Below are 16,786 nucleotides of genomic sequence, written 5' to 3' on the forward strand. Positions count from 1 at the left end.
CAAGTACACACATGTTACTATCTTTAAGACAGACACTACAGTGGTTGCATGCTGCAAACATCTGTCCAATGAAAGCCAGTGAGAGAAAGCAGAGGGCCCTTAGCATCATTTAGGGCAATCACTGATTATTATCTAGATGGTAGTAGGATAAGTAATAATCAATTAAAAGGGCTACTTGCAACACTCCAGAGAAAGCAGCAAGAAAATATAACAGCATATATAATGCATCCCACAAACATTTGAATACCTAATGTATTAGGAGGCGCTGGAGCAAAATGACTATCCCTGATCTTACGGAGTTCCTGGTCTAGTAGAGAAGACAGACAAGTCAACAGGAATTCAGTATGCTTAGTGCTTGACAGTGGTAAACACAAGACTACAGAAACGCAGCTCGACTGAGTCGGTAAGATTCTAAGCCGAGTCCTGAAGAACAAAGGGGAGGTAACAAAAAGCAGCAGCACATTTTGGGCAAAACACTGTAATACTTAACATACATATAACCTAGCATATTCCTCTGTGCAGCAACTTCACATTCAGAATCTTGCTATTTGCTCATTTATTTACTAATATACATCCCTTCTTACCTTTCTATTCAATTGCCAAGGCTTGTCATTTCATAACGTATGACCCTTTCCAGTCCCCGTACTGCCCCACGAGGTCTTCAGCCACCTATACCGAAGATTAGGCACCACCCTTCCGTCCTCCATGCCCTTAATTTTTTACCCCTTCCAATTGTTACAACAAATTAAACCAGCCTACGAGGTGACCTCATCAAGCTGTTCCCTACGCCAATCTCTCCCTCCATTCCACACTGCAAATGGGTCCAGCCAGAAACTCAGAGGTTTTCCACCACCTGGCCCCTCCCTGCTCTACCCAAACATCTCGCCTAACAAGCCCCTGTAACCAGTTTGCCTGGCTTCTATCCTTGAAAACGCCTCTTCTTTCCATCCTCAGTCTCTGCTGACAGTGGTCCTTTGGCCCTTTCCTCCCCACCCATCCATCCCAATCCCACCTCTTCTCCAGGGCTCAGCTCAAAGTCACTAAGTACCCTGTCAACCATTCCAATTAAAAGCATTTACATTCTATACCACTCATTTCACATTTTTCCTTCTTTTAGAACTTTTTCACCCTACTTTTTAATGTACTATTTTCTTTAACAGCCAATCAACTCCTGCCTTGCGTTATCATTTAAATGTTCTATATACGTGTCTCTAAAAGGTTATAGTAAGTTCCAGAAAAGAGATTCTCTCGAATTAAATGTGAAATAAAGACATCACAGAGAGAGGTCTTGAGCAAAACAGGACTTCAAAGGGCAGCTACAACAGACACCCCCAGAACTCTGGGTCCAGTCCTCAATAGGGCTTGTCCTGACATCCTGTCTGATTTCATCAAAACTGGCTCAAAGTGATGCAATTTATAGGAGCCTGGAGTGTCCACTTGCCATGAGAAGCATAACAGCTAGGCAGACAGAACACTAATTATTGGGCATTTGGGACTTTGCCCAAAAAGCGAAAGATTACCTAGGAAGCCTGATTATAATCAGAACATTGCCTGGAAAGGCCAAGTAAGAGGAAGTCACTGGCCAAAGACCCTGGCTGCAGCAGTCAAGCGATAATCCTTTGGCAGCACGGAGGGACATGCCAAGACAACCAGGCACAAGTGGCAGCTGCTCAGAGCACCATCTCCTCAGGAAGCACAGGTAACATCCTACTCGCAGATCACTCTCCTGCAGCTTTTTCTGTCACAGGGGTTTAAATGAGGTGGATTAGCTAATATATTAATTCAATTAAAATTGAATCAAGTTAGATGCCAAAAATATGGTGAACAAGATACAGAATGGCCCACAGGGAGATACAGTAAGCAAACAACTAGATAAGTAGCCTCAGTGTGATAACTACTATAAAGGTTACAGGATTCATGGATTATAGTGGGACATGGGATATGTATGTGAGATGGCAAGGTACCTCAAAACCTTCAAATTTAAGTGTCCTCAGACTGAAATTAGGGGGGGAAATCAGCAGGCACTAAGTTAAGAGCAGCCATTAGCTGAAGGAACCCATCCCCAAGTGGTTCAGGAATTTGTAAGGGAGCAAGTTCAGTGACCTGGGTGTGGTGCCAGGGAGGCATGACTGGCATGCGACTCCAGCTAAGAAAGAATGGGAAATGACCTGGAGGACAAAGAGAGAAGAGCTTTTACAAAAGAATAAGATGATTAAGAATCTGAGGATGTTTGTTCAATGCTACTCCTGGGAAGAAGACAGATTTGAGGAAAACAAACTGTCCAGTCACTAGAATTACTCTCTGTGGTGGAACAGGGACCATTTATCAGGCCATAAACTCTACAGCTACAATAAGGACTACACCCTAGTGGTTTTAATTATCTTATGGTTTATATGCAGAAAGGCTGTTTTTTCCTTCGAAGTATCAATTTTGTCCACTCTGTTTTCATTCTTATTTATTTCACTCAAGAAGTTCTAAAACTTCAATTAAAGTTGAATTAAAGACCTCTACATACTACTTCTCTATGTATTACCTAATGCAATGTAATGGATTAGCTATGTGTTAAAATAACCAATAGGATGAATGACTGAGTTCCTGTACATAAACTGTATCCTATGCTCACTCAGCTTTATGGAATTTAAAATGCTTCACTTTAATATCTAAATGACCTTTCACTGGAGTAAGTTCCACTACTTTATTTTCAAATTTATAGGTGCCCTTCCATTCTCTGTCAAAGTTAATGATCTAATACTTAAATGTACTATATTTTAAAATGTATTTAGAAAATGTATAATATAAAAATGTACATTAATGAATGTATTTTCAGACACCAAGTAGTCTTACATAAAGATAAAGGTATTTTATAATGAGCAAGTTCTGTTTGCTAAGTTCACACAATTCAAATATTATTTCTAAACACTATGCAACTGATAATTTTATTGCTAAGTTATTGGTCATAGACTATTACCTCCCCTATAAAAAATGATTTACATTTCCTTAATATGTCTTCTTTCTTTTTGTCTTCTATGAAGTATACAGTACCCAAGGTAACAAAATACCCAAATATAATAATGACCTATACTTCACAGTAATCTCCTATCCCTAAATGAATGTGAAGGAAATCCAGCTGGTTTCTTACCTCAGTTTTTAAAGCAAACATTAATCGCCTAGATAGTAGTTTTCAAATTGACAACACTATCTAATTCATATGCTCAGAGCATAAAAATACTAGTGTGACTGTAACTCAAACCCAGATTTCTCACTTTAAACAAAGGGTTATATCTGGTCAAAAAGATAGTCACAGATTTGATTTAACTGACAAACTGCTTAGATATTAAATGTTAAAGTTTTAACCTTGTCTAAATATTTCAACCCAGAAAAACGGAACTTGTAAAAATGTGTCCTTTATAATGTCATAAATCAAAACGTGTTTAAAGGGGCTTCCCTGGTGGCGCAGTAGTGAAGAAGCCGCCTGCCAATGCAGGGGACACGGGTTCAAGCCCTGGTCCAGGAAGATCCCACATGCCACAGAGCAACTAAGCCCGTGCGCCACAACTACTGAGCCTGCGCTCTAGAGCCCACGAGCCACAACTACTGAGCTCTCAAGCCACAACTACTGAAGCCTGTGCGCCTAGAGCCCGTGCTCCGCAACGAGAAGCCACCACCATGAGAAGCCCGCGCACCGCAACAAAGAGTAGCCCCCGCTCGCCACAACTAGATAAAGCCCGCGCGCAGCAACGGAGACCCAACGCAGCCAAAAAATAAACAAATTTATTAAAAAGAAAAAAAAAAAAGAAATGCTGCCCAAGCTATTATAGAGCCTTTGCAAAGACATCATACTTGAAAATATTCAGCTGAAAAGAGTTTATATTAGCAATAAACAACCACCTCTCCCAAAAGAAAAGATTGTAAGAACTGACCAGATAATCGTAACTGCAATATTTACTCCTATGAATGTTACTAATAAAGTCCAAGTGCTACAACACATTAGCTCACCATAAATTCTTTATAAATTATTTTTAAACTCAGACTTTAAAAGTTAATAAAACAATTTTTCAAGATTTTAAGGAATTTATAAGTAAGAGTGGTTCTGAATGAATCAGGCAGCTCCCATATGGCAATTTATAAATAATCCAATCTCTGCTTATGAGCCCTAAAACAATCTATTAAACCCTTCCCAGGTCTCTGTAATTGATGACTCAATTAGAGTCAGCACCCAAAGAGCAGTTATGACAAAACATTCCCATCACTTGTATTTGTAATGTATCTTTGTTAACTTCACTTTACATGAGAGTAAATGAATTCACCCCAAACAATAAAAGCAATCAAGCACCTTGGCCTCCAATCCTGAGCTTCTATCCCTATTTCCATCTACCCAAAATTCCTTTCTGTTAGATCTATATGCTCAGATATGGAAGATACCAAAGACTTATCAAGAAAGAAACACCAGCAAACTGCGGGGGGGCGGGGGGGATGAAATATCAGCCCATTTACATATAAAAGAGGAGAGAAGAGAATATATACACCAAATGCTTGCATACTCAGGGAAAATTTCTGGAAGAACATTAAGGTTAATAGTGTTTATCTCTGAGAAATGTGACTGAAATGTCCCAGACAGAATAGGTTGGGAACTTTTACCTCCCTTTATGACCTTTTACATGTTGTTAATTTTTTACCATGACCCTGTACTACGCTATTTATAATTGTAGAGATTTAAAATCCAAAACCTTTCTTCCCTGCTCCTCACATTATAGAAGACCCCGGGAACACAACTTCTTGGCCCCTGGCAGGCACCAGCCTAAAATGAGCAGCCATCAATAAACTATATATATTCCACCTCCTTCCTGAGATGGGGTATCAAAGGCTTGTCTTGTTTCAAAATACCTGATAAAATAGCACAGGAGGAAAAAAAGGTAACAGGATAATGCTGTAAAATGCTACTATCACTCATTCATTATTTACTTCAAAAGTAAAGGTTTCAAAACATAAGAATATCCAGTGCCAGTAGCAGGTCACTAAAAACATATGCAATTAGAAAAACTAAGGCAGACAGGAAAACTAGGGTTTAAACTACCTTTAAAGAATAAATACTCAACTTCCTATTCGCTTTAAGAGCAGTACTATTTCGGAAAAAAAAGTGAAGAAAAAAAAAAAGCTACATTCCAGAGATGGTTACCAAACACACCATTTCCTCTACCCACTGCAGGCATGGTTAATAAATTAGGTCACTCTCCCCAACCCCCACCCCCGCAAACCCAGGCGTGACTTCAGAATCCTCCTTAACACATTGCTATTCGTCAGAATTCATATGAAAAACAAAGCCTATTTGCCGTATAGGTCCTCTTTTCACACTTTTCTTTTGACAGTTTACCAGGGAAAACTAAGGTAAGACCAATCTCTTCAGAATATATTCTTGGGATCTCTGAACCAAATTCTAATTTATAACACATACACAAGCACATCTTCAGATCAAACTCTAAAACTTCACTGAAGAATAACACTTTAGAAAAAACTAAGTGTAACGTAGCTAGCAGGAGATAGTTCTGAATGAACCAAGGTAAGGAAAAGGATGGAAAGGAGTCTACAACCCCTTATTCTACCCTTGGAAGAATAAGCCAATACATGCCAAGTGATAAAGGGTAATTTTAAAAGATTTTTAAATGCTCAAACCAGATGTTCTTATACAGGATATACAAAGCAGCTTCTGCAGAAACCAGACTCAACCAGTTAATGACAATTACACTGTGCACAGATTGAAATGCAGCTGTTTTGAGGAACTTTGTTCCCTGATTATAGCCGGTTGTCAGAAACTATCAGTTACCACTAACAATGTTAAGTCACCAAAAATTTTTAAAGTACTGTTTAAAAAAAAAATTCAGACTCCCAGTGTTGTACATTAGAAGACCTAGATGGCACGCTTAACAAAAACTGCATTTATACATCATCTGAATTACATATGAAAACAAACATTTCATCACAATTGTACAAGTTTTGTTATTATGGTCATGGAAACATAAGACAGTCTCAAAGCCTAGCAAACAAGGTCTGGAAAGTATTCTCTGAGGCGAAAGCTGAAGAGTCTCACTCTTTTCATGGATTGTGTCTATAGGAAACCCTCCCCAAAGAAACCCATAAAATCATAATTGCGGCACTAGAAAACATTTTAGAGATAATTTACCTCTCCCGACTTTAAAAAGACAAGTACATACAATAAATTCTGGCGAGGTTGAGCAGCGTGAGTGAGGACACACAGGCAGGCAGGTCTAGGGCAAAGCCAGTGGCTGAACCAAAGACCAGTTCCCGAGATGGGTGGCCCTCCTGTGCCATCCACCCTCCTCCCAGCGCCTGAACCACAGGCTTCCCGCTCCTGGACACCTCCTGTGATTTAGAAAGAGGTCATCTCAAAGATTAAGGCCATGGACTACACGTTACCAGGGAGCCCGACAACTAAAATGTACTCAGTAAGTAACAGTCTGTTACCTTGGAACTTGAAAACACGGTTTCCTGGAAGCTGATGTGAATATGGTTGCAAATGCCATTTTGCCTGGTGGAGCATACAAAAGGTAGAGCTGGAAAGAGAGTGTGCTAGTAGTCCCCTGGACACTATCACAGGGGTATGAGTCCTCTGAGCAGCTGGCATTAACTTCTGATTGGTAACACATACACCCTACTTGGAGAGAGGTTATCTTCCTCTGGATGTATCTCCCTCTGGATATATTCCCAGGTTATAATGTATACCCCCTACTTGGCCTGGTCCCCTTGGAGGGTGTGACTCCCTAGCTGTGCTTTCCTAGGTACACAGGGTCCTGTATTACACATCCTATCCTCAAAGGGGATCTAGGAATCAAAGAGTTAAGAGCCACAGCCCTCAGACTAGCCAACTCCCTCCATATTTATCAAACAAACTTGATTTCAACTTGTTATTTCAGATTCCTATCAGAAAGGGAATTCAGCCCCAGCAGAAACAATCTGGTGACTAGGTAATGCTGTTACCACTATACTATACTACAGGTATATATTATAAGTACGTATAGTATCGTAAGGCTGCATCACTATAAATCAGGGGTCCATAGCCTGTTTTTGTCCAGCCCCTGAGCTAAGAATGGTTTTTACATATTTAAATGGTTTGGGGAGAGGGCATCAAAGGAACATTTCAGAACACCTGAAAATTATACCAGATTCAAACTTCACTGTCTGTAAATAAAGTTTTATTGGGAGACAGCCACATTCATTCATTTACCTCTTGTCCACTGATTGCTTTCGCAACAATGGCAGAATTGAACAGCTGTAATAGAGACCGTCAGGCCCACAGAGCCTAAAATATTTGCTATCTGGCCCTTTACTAAAAAAGTTTACTGATCCCTGCTATAAATCAACAGACTGGCAGTAAGGGGGTGAGAGGGAGGGGCGGGGGGGTACTCTAAACAACTTAAATAAAGGCCAAGAAACCCATGAATTTTTCTCAAAGGAAAACCCCTGAGGCTCCTACTTGGGGCCAGTGTACACTATGTTATAAAAACTTCTAACATGCTTATCTGATTTTCAAGCCAGTGACCAATAAGCAGAAAAATGACTGTTCTAGACAGGCACTTTAACTACAATACGTGATTAACAGGGATGTAAAAGGATCAGAGAGAAATCATAAAAAGAAGTCACCAGAATTTAAATGCTAAACTGAAATCCCAGGATGCACTTAAAGGTATTCATCCAAACCCTGAAATGACATGCAAATTTCGGTGCAACTCGCTTTTTCTGTGAGAGAGATTCCACAGGTTTTGGATCTCAAGTGCCCTTGACCTTAAAAAAGTTACAAGCCACCAGAAATCAGCCTACACATCTTTAAGTGCATCATTTTATTTCAACACTGAAATAACTGATGCTCATAAAAATGACCATAAGTCATTAAGAAAAACCTTAAATCATGTTAAGTGTACTTTGTGCTAAACAAATGCAAACCAGGTAGCTCAAACTCCAGCAACTTGTTAACCTTGCCAATTCTTGCTGCTTACCCTGGAGTAAGGAGTAAAAGAAAAAAAAAAATGCTCTTTTATTCTTCAGTTTGGACCCTCAGCCATGAAACCTTCACTTTTAACTGCTTAGAAACTGTCTTAGCAGCTGTCATGAATTTTCAAATTAAAATCTCCTGTGCAAACATTAAATGCTCAATATTAAAAAGTATATATTATTGCCAATTGGAAGAGCTTTCAAACCAGGAGAAAACTGTGGATTAATTCCTTCAGCAAATAAGCCCAAAAGAACCTGAAGTTTTAAAAATGAACTTACTTCAACTGTCCTCAGTCACCTTATTATGTCTTAACTTTACCTGAAGAACCAAAAGCAAAAAGTTAATATCTGACTTGTTTTAGAATATTCATCAAAAGCTTGGTCCTTGAACATTTGTTAGGCGCACATAATATACCACTGCTCTAGAGTTAATAAAGAACTCAAAAATGGAAATACCCAGTCTCTTCCCCAGAGACTAGGCTTTACATTCCACTTCTGGCAATCTATTTTTGTTGCTTTCAGGTAAGGAAGACATCCTTAATAATCATTCAAGGTCTAGGCTAGATAAGGCCAGGCCACAATAACATGGCCGGAGTCAGGATCAATAATATCCTCTTAGACTAGATTTTCTCTCTGTTCCATGACAGTTAACCCTAGCTAAACTTAAAGACAAGATGCCACTTCCACTCAAAGGTAAAAAGGCCCTCCAGGGCCACTCTTCCATTTATTAGGAATGCAGGGTTAACTTATTCCATCAGAGCCCATCAACTGTGAAAACATCAAAATATATACCCCTCACAATCACAGAACAATATTTTCGTATAAGTACACCAGGCAAATGGCAAGACTTTGTTTCAATTAAGTCTCAACTTTTTGAAATATTATATACTACAAATAATAAACATATTAATTGTCCAAATTTTAATTCATAATCAAATAAAGTGCTGCCAGGTCTTGAAAAGAGACAAAATAGACTGAACACTAAAACGTTCAAGGAAACAACTTACTGTCTCAGGAACTAAAACTTTCCCAATTAAGGTTCCTACCAGGCTTCTGATACCACCTAAGAAACTAACAATTCCAAGCAAAGCCAGCCTTCATTTGAAAAATAAAAAATTCTTTTTTTAAGGTATTGTTAAACATGGCGACAGTTCTAGCTATCACAGGCTTGGACAAGGAGGGGAGGAAAAAATTTAACTGGTATAACTTCTGCTGTTTGAACAATTTTTAATGCCAATCCAAATAAAAAGCAAGATATTGGCTAAGATGTCATATTTCCCTCCAGAGGATGTCTTACTGTTATTAACCATGTGGGAAAACTGGGTTTATAATGCAAATTCTGACAGACCATTAAGAGTGTAACAGATGCCCCGCATCACTAAATGAGGAAAGAGCTTCCCCAACAGAAAGGAAGGAAGCAAAAAGAACCGTGACATTCATACGCCTCCTCCTCAACTCCTGACAAACCCTAAAGATAAAGCGTTTGGTCAGTGCCTGATGTCTCGATGTTTGCTATTCTAACCACCTCAGTACTGGAACACAAACAGGTGATAATTCTTTTTCCAGCACGTCGGTGGATAAAAACATCACGCAAATGTCTTTCAAGTAGTTTTCAGACAATCTCCAAATTGAAGACTTCCAAATTACAATAAAATGCTAGTTTAATTCCAGCTCTTTCAAATCCAGTCATGATTGATTCCAAAGGCATGCCTCCTCAATGCCAGAGGTTCTGTCAAAGTTACTACACAGACTAAAACCTACTTACGGGTAATAACCAGATGCAATAAATGATCTCTGACTGGACAGCATTTCAGACAAAGCTACGTGTTATATTTCGGGGCCGAGTGAGGAAATCTGAATATCTCCCAATAAGAGACAAGCTTGCTAACAGTGAAAAAAAAAATTAAAAACACCAAAAAGCAAAAACTCCTTACACAACTGTATAGACAGTATGACTCATTTCGATTAAAACATACATACATACATATACACAATTATCTGGAAAACAATAAAACGCTGATTTCTAGGTGGTAGGAACGTGTTTTTATATTTGCTTCTCTAATTTTCAACAATGTACACATAACACCACTTCTGTAATAATACTTTAAGCCACTAAGGGCTCCTTGAAGTCAAAAATCAGTATTTATGAAGGTGAAACACATGGAGATCTGCTTGTATTCTCAACAAGTCCCCCAAATTTTGTTTCTGTTTTTAGTTAATCCTTCTCCCCAGAGTGTCTGGGCTAAGCAATTGTTCATTCCTAAAATACAACATTTCCTTAAATTCCAAAAAGGTTTCTCTCCCTGGTCTCTCCAGCACACTCATCATTTCTCACTATTTTCCCTTTATAGCTACTCTTTCAACCTCCGTAAGGAATATAAAACTAAAATACTAATTTATAGGCTGAAAACCTGTCAAGTGATGGAGGAGGAACTTGGGCGGGGGGGTGATCATTTCCTTTCTAAATGAACATATATCTACCTTTGTCAAAAGTTAAAAATCTCTGTGACAACCCACTCAACTTTTCTTCTTGGAAAGCAGCCTATGACCTTAAGATGGAATCAAGTTCAAGTTCTACTTCCTTTATCTCTGGCTGGTGTAAGAAGGAAAGGAGATGTTTAACACTTAAGTAGCTGAAAATGCCAGGTCATCAAATACACATATAAAAATACACAAACTTAAGGAAGAAAGCAAAATAACCAAACAATCCGAAAGTCATCTGACTTAAAAGTGACATTAGATGAGACTGAAACCTTTGGGACAGGACACTAAGAATTCTCAGTTCCAGGTATCTGCTAGTGTCACACACAGAACATCCTGTTAGCTCTCCAGTGTGTGTTGCCCCACTCTACTTCCACACATTATTGTATCAAGAGTGTTGTCTGTGGAAGTACGGTCCAGTTACACCGAACGCTTCCTTCCTCCACCTAAAAGCGATTAAATCTTGATTAGCTGTGATTTGGTCAAATACCACTTACTAAAGTAGTCTCCAACCATTGGTGGATCACTGCCTAAATCAGCTTTCAGGGAAATAATTTCTCTGGATCTTAAAACTAGTTCATTAACTTCGAAAGATATTAGCCTCGGGCCACGTAGGTAACTAGAGAGCTAGCCTTTCGCAGCGGGTTTTCTAAAAAGGAAAAACAGTTCCCTAATAAAAACCTTTGGGAAAGAAGCCCCTAAGCATTCCCATTAATGGAAACTTCAGATTCTCTCGCAGTTCCCTAAAAATGTAGCCGTCTGAAGTCATTCAACTGCAGCTATCACTTTACAAAAAGAAAATTTAAATTGCCCCTCGGCTGTGGTAAACAGAGGGCGGCAGACCTTCGCCGCCGCCGAAGCGAGGTGGGCGCCTCCCTCCTCGTTACTAGAAAACCAGCCCAAGCTGCTTTTAAACGGTCTCCGGGTGACGATGCATTCCTAACGGGTTTTGAAGGCACGTTTAAATCGCCCGCTTTTTTGTTTGCACGCTGCATTCACCGGGTGCCGGGACTACGGCCGCCCCCGCGCGCCGGGGAGGGGAAACCCAGGGTGGGGAAGCCGGGGCGGGGGTGTACGACAGGGGAGGGAGCACCCGGGGCGAAAGACCCGTGGATGCGGAACCGGTGTGGGAGGGGGGAGAGTGCGGGTGGGCTGCGCAGAGAGAAAGCTGACGACCCCAGGAAGGGGGAGGGGGATCCCGGGGAGGGGAGAACTGGGCCGCCGCCCCGCACCGGAGAACGCACCGCGCGGCTCCCGCGGCCCGCCGGGGTGTGCGCAAGGCCGCGGCTTCGCGCGGCGACGCTGCTCCCTCCCTCTCTCTCTCTCCTCCTCCTCCCAAGGCGACAGAAACAACAGCGCGGGAGGAGGGGAAAGTAACTCCCGGCACCTCCGCCGGAATTAGCCCCGGTGCAGTGATGACACCTTCTCGTGGCGCAACCAAGCCCCACTCCCTCCGCAGCGGCGTCCCCGCCGCCGCCCTCTCCATTTGAAAGTGGCCACCCCCCGCCGCCGCCGCCACCGCTCCTCCCGCCCCGCCGCCGCCAGCTGCACCAATCCGCTCGGCCCCAGTTGCAAATCAAACGCTCCCTCGCGTGTAGAAGCCACTTGCGCCGCTGGAAACGGCCGCGCCGTCCCCTCCCCGAGTCCCTCCCGGGCGGCACCTTCGGGCTGGGGCGGGCGCGCCGGCGAGAAACGGTTGTGAGACGGGAGCGGGAGCAGCGGCGGCCGCGAGCAGCTCGGAGAGGTCTCGGCGCCCGCTCCCGCCCCCAGACAGTTCTGGAAACTGTGTATCACCTCTGTCACAGGAAGCCATCCGACGAGGAAGGCGGCGCGGAACCAACAAACAAACGCCTGCGGCCGCCCGCCGGAATCAGCGCGGGGACGGCGACGGGCTTAGGGCAGTTCCCCAGGCGGGAGCGCGGTGGCCGCCCCCGCGCCTCGGGCTTTGTGCGGGGTTCCCGCGGCGCGGGCGCGGTGGGCCGGGCGTCCCCGCCCCCGAAGCCCCCCACCCCGGGCCCGGCAGCTCTGCTGGGACCGTTAGGTGACGCTCCAGCCGCGGCCGAGAAAGCAGCGCCTCAGCCGCCGCCCGCCCCCATTTCCACATGGAGCCACCTCTCCTCCAACGCCAAAGGCGGGCCACAAAAGTTGGCCCCAGGGCCACCCAGCACCTGCCCACGTGCCGCGGAGGCTCGCTCCCGGGTATCCCCCCTTCCCCCCGCCGCCCTCGGCCGCCAGGTCACCTATTACCGGTGGGAGGGGAGAGAGGCTGCTATTTAAACGCCCGCGGAAGTTGAGGCACCCCCACTGGCGGGTGCCGTGCACCTGCCTCCCGCCGCCGCGCTCCACCACTTTGAGCAGCAGCCGCGTCCTCGGCCCCGCCTCCAGCCCGCAGGCGGGCGGGGGGAGCGGGAAGGAGGTGGAAGGGATCGAATTTCTCCAGCAAATGGGACCGTTCCGACAGGATTCGGTTCCCCGGTCAACATTCCACATTCCATCCCTCTCCCGCATTTGCAAGCCAGCTCCAACAACCCGGAAAGCCTGCTAGCTATCGAACAACAGCCCCCAACTCACAAATACACACTCGCAGGCACAAGACACGTGCACTGTAGAAGGGCTTTGCAACTTGCAGTCCCGGGGTGCACACTGCACGTTCATTTCAGGCAGCGAAGACCTAGCGATACCACCTCCACAATTTGCAGATGGTGCCAAAGGTTGCAAGTTGCAATCCGTTTTAAGTTCATGGTTAATCGGTAGTTTGCTCTACCAGTGCAACTCCTTCCTAATTTCACTGATAAAGGGTTTTACACTTCACAGGCAGTCTCGCTATAAGTAAAAGGTCTGATCATTGGAAACCCAATTTGGAAGAATCTAATTGCTAAACTGTCCCTCCACTCCCCCACCCCTCCCTCACTGCCCTTGAATTGATGCAATATTTTGGACATGTGGTGACGCGGTGACAAGAGCTAAGGCTGCGGCCACCCTACATAGATGTACCTATACACACACACACCTATGTTTGGACAAATACAGTCGTCGTCCCTTCCCCCCGCACCACCACCATCACCACCACGGTCACACACACTCTGGATTCATATATGTACACGGACCTGTGTTCTGCCATTGCCATCTGTCTACCAAGTTGCTACTATGCTTTCCACTTTCATGCAAACTAATGCACTTCGGCTTTTTAAAAAATTCTAATAAACTAAAGGCAACTAAACTGGGCTTCTGCTCCTGAACGCGTTTTAATTGATGATTGGCCTGAAAACCGCATGTTCTTCACAAACCCAAAAGAAGAAAAAGCTCTAAGTCTTCAGTTCCCCAAAACTGAAAAATAATCAAAATAAAACTTACTGATCCAACACAGATCAATTCTCAGGATCCAAAAATCATCCTCTCCTCTTCCTCCTCCTCCTCTGGCCCCCGCCCCGGCAATGCCCAAGTTACTGGTGGGATAGTAACGCTGCACTCGGCGGCTGCGTGCCCTCCCTCCTCGCTACATATCGAGAACCCAATCTTTTGGCGCCATATTAATGACGTACTATATTATTTCCACTAGGCAGCGACCTTCGGCATTAAATTACTCCCGAGAACTCCCGAGCAAAGCAACAAAACCATCAAATATGGCTGAGCCTCTCTGCTCGTCCTGCTGCCGCCGCCGCCGCCGCCGCCGCCGCCGCCGCCGCCGCCGCCACCGCCGCCGCCGCCGGATCGGGACGCGCACACAGACCAACACGCGGACACGCGCGGACTCTCGCCCGGCGCGCCCTCTCCGCGCGCCCCCCGCGGCCCGCGCGCGTACCTGCTGCGGAGGGCTTCGGCCGCGGCGCTGGGCTCCTCGCCGCTCGCTCCGCGCCGCATGAGTTCGGGCCGCGGCGGGCGGGCGGACTGACTGGCGGGCGGGGAGCCGGGCGGGCCCCTGCTCTCGCCCGCGCGCACACACCCGGCGCTCGCGCAGGGAGGCACTCTCGGACGGGCGTTTGGCTGGTTATGGAGGAAGGACTGTGTGAATCAAACTCATTTCTGGGTCACTGCTGCCACAGGGGGGAGCACTTTAATCCCTTGCCAAAACGAGAGGGTGGGGACAGGAGGGCGGGGGGAGCGCGCGGAGAGCCCGAGGCGAGGGGGGCTCGGTCCCTTGTTAACTCTTCGCGGCCCTCGCCGCAGCCGGCTCGGCCTGTGTCCGCAGGGGCTTGCCAAGAGCAGCACTCTTCAGCTTTTAAAATCTCTCCCTTCATCTCTCTTGTGAGCCTAGAAATTCTTGAGGTGTCTACAAGCAGGGGGGTGGGCTTTTAAATTATCCCTTTCACACTGTCCCAGTTCCAACTCTTGTCTCACATCACTGCACTAGAAATGGATTCTTTCAACTTAGTTTAAAATTATGTAGATTAAAATGTGGCTATTAAGGAGTGTAGTTTGGGTGAGAGGTTTTATTTTTAGGCTGAATGGCATAGTTCTTTCGTAGTAACAGTTTTGGGGAGTTGCGAATTAGAATGACATTTTTAAATACAGAAAATCAAGTTTTGGAGCTGGAACCCATCTTTACCTAAGTTTGTATCGAAATGATAGTTGTAAATGAGCACTAATTCATTAGAAGACAGTAATTATTTATAAATTGACACCACCTTTATGTTACACAGTGTTACAGAACTGGACATCGACTTGCAAATATGACAATTGGGCTTAATTCTAAAACTGGAGCTGCAGACTAATATAAAATTAGTTACCAGAGATTAATTTAGGGGTGTAACTTACTTTTTCATTGGAGTTTAACATACGTCTTTTGTGGGTCCCCAAAACAAATAAGAGTATATATGACATTCAGCTTCAGAAGGGAAAAGACCTGGGTACAGATTAAAAATCCCATTCAGTAAACAGGAACAGAGATCACTAATTACAAAATTCAATATCAAACCCCAAGGCATATTTATCCACTGGGAGAACTCTTCTGAATATATCAGGTTTGATTTCACACAATCACACACCAACCCATCCACCCACATCAAGAACATAATAAGCTGATAAACGTGGCAAAACAAAACCAATTGAGCCTTCCAATTATTTTTCAGAAAGCAAAGTAAACCAAAGGAAATCTTAAGTATATGTCCTCTTTCTCCTTTGCCTGCTTCACTAATGAAGAGTACAAAGACACCTTATCAGTCCTGTTTATGTGCTCACTTAATCCCGTTCAAAGTATAAAGCACTATGCTATCATTATTACTGTTATTAATATTGCACTGCAGTTACTGTTATTTTCATTGGTTCACCTTTCACATACTCTACTGCAAAAGTAAAAGGACACAGGCTTCGCGGCCATACAGACCCTGCGTTGAATATGACTCTACAGGTTATCAGCTGTGTGACTGTGGGATAAATTACAAAACTGCTCTGATCCTCAATTTCTTCATGAGTAATAAAATGAGGTTAACAGGCCCTATACCTAAAGGGGTGTTAAGGGGAATGAGATAACTCCATAAAAGTGCCCAGCAGAGGCCCTGGCAGTAGGAAGGCCATCCCTCCCATCTCTTTCTTGGCCTTCTCTCCTTGAAAATTGCAACTTTTCTACATTCCAGCCAACCTTACTTCACTCATTCCCCCGCAAAAAAAAATAAATTAAAATTAAAAATAAATTAAATCACATTTGCCACTTAGCTTTTAACTTGTTTTTTTCTGACTATCCCCACTCTCAAAACATCAGGCAACAAAATGAAAGTGTATTGAATAAATGGATGAGAAAAATAAAGAGGTAAAATGGCACACAAACTCCCAACACTGATAACGTTGATCAAGACTGATGGTCCCAGGAACATCCTCTCAGTTACGCCACACTGTTTCAGAATACTGATCTGCTGAGGTAGTGCCATGTGCCATAAATAGCCCTGGACTAAAAGTCTGGAGACTCCCATCAACTCACACTATAACTCTGGAAAATTTCTTTGGATCTTAGTTTCCCCACTGAGATGATAGACAAGATGATATCCAACATCCCTTTTCTCAGTAATTTCTGATTGTTCTTACCAAACTTAGAAGGTAATGATTATTTGTAGAAATGGAGGACAACTTGAATCAATAAACAAGGTGTAAAAACATTTCGTCATTAATGATCAGCCATTGACATTTTTTAAATAGGTGTCTTTTGCCTGACCACAAAGGAAACTTTTATACATCCTATTTCTAAAATGGGACCAGCAATGACATGGTTTGCCTTGTGGCAGCACATTTAATACAGTCTAGAATAAGAAGTACTAAGCTGGCAATTAGGAAAATGAGTTTCTGGTTCTACTCTGTCACTTATTGCCTT

The 16,786-nt window shown here is 43.7% G+C and overlaps 1 protein-coding gene across 6 annotated transcripts in view; it reads right to left on the minus strand.

The window, feature by feature from the left end:
• Positions 1–14,508, minus strand: part of JADE1 (jade family PHD finger 1) — a 56,957-nt gene extending 42,449 nt beyond the window's left edge. Inside the window, exon 1 of one of the 6 annotated variants that reach the window (XM_082611539.1) lies at positions 14,288–14,508. The gene's annotated coding sequence lies outside the window, so the exon portion shown is untranslated. Of the gene's footprint in view, positions 1–11,729; positions 11,804–12,725; positions 12,917–13,839; positions 13,939–14,027; positions 14,092–14,287 lie in introns of those variants that run through there. The other 5 variants (XM_082611537.1, XM_082611535.1, XM_082611533.1 and 2 more) reach the window with 5 other exon arrangements.
• Positions 14,509–16,786: the final 2,278 nt, after the last annotated feature.

Source organism: Mesoplodon mirus, assembly GCF_964341445.2.
Source record: "Mesoplodon mirus genome assembly, chromosome: 2".
In the NCBI taxonomy this organism is placed as follows: Eukaryota; Metazoa; Chordata; class Mammalia; order Artiodactyla; family Ziphiidae; genus Mesoplodon; species Mesoplodon mirus.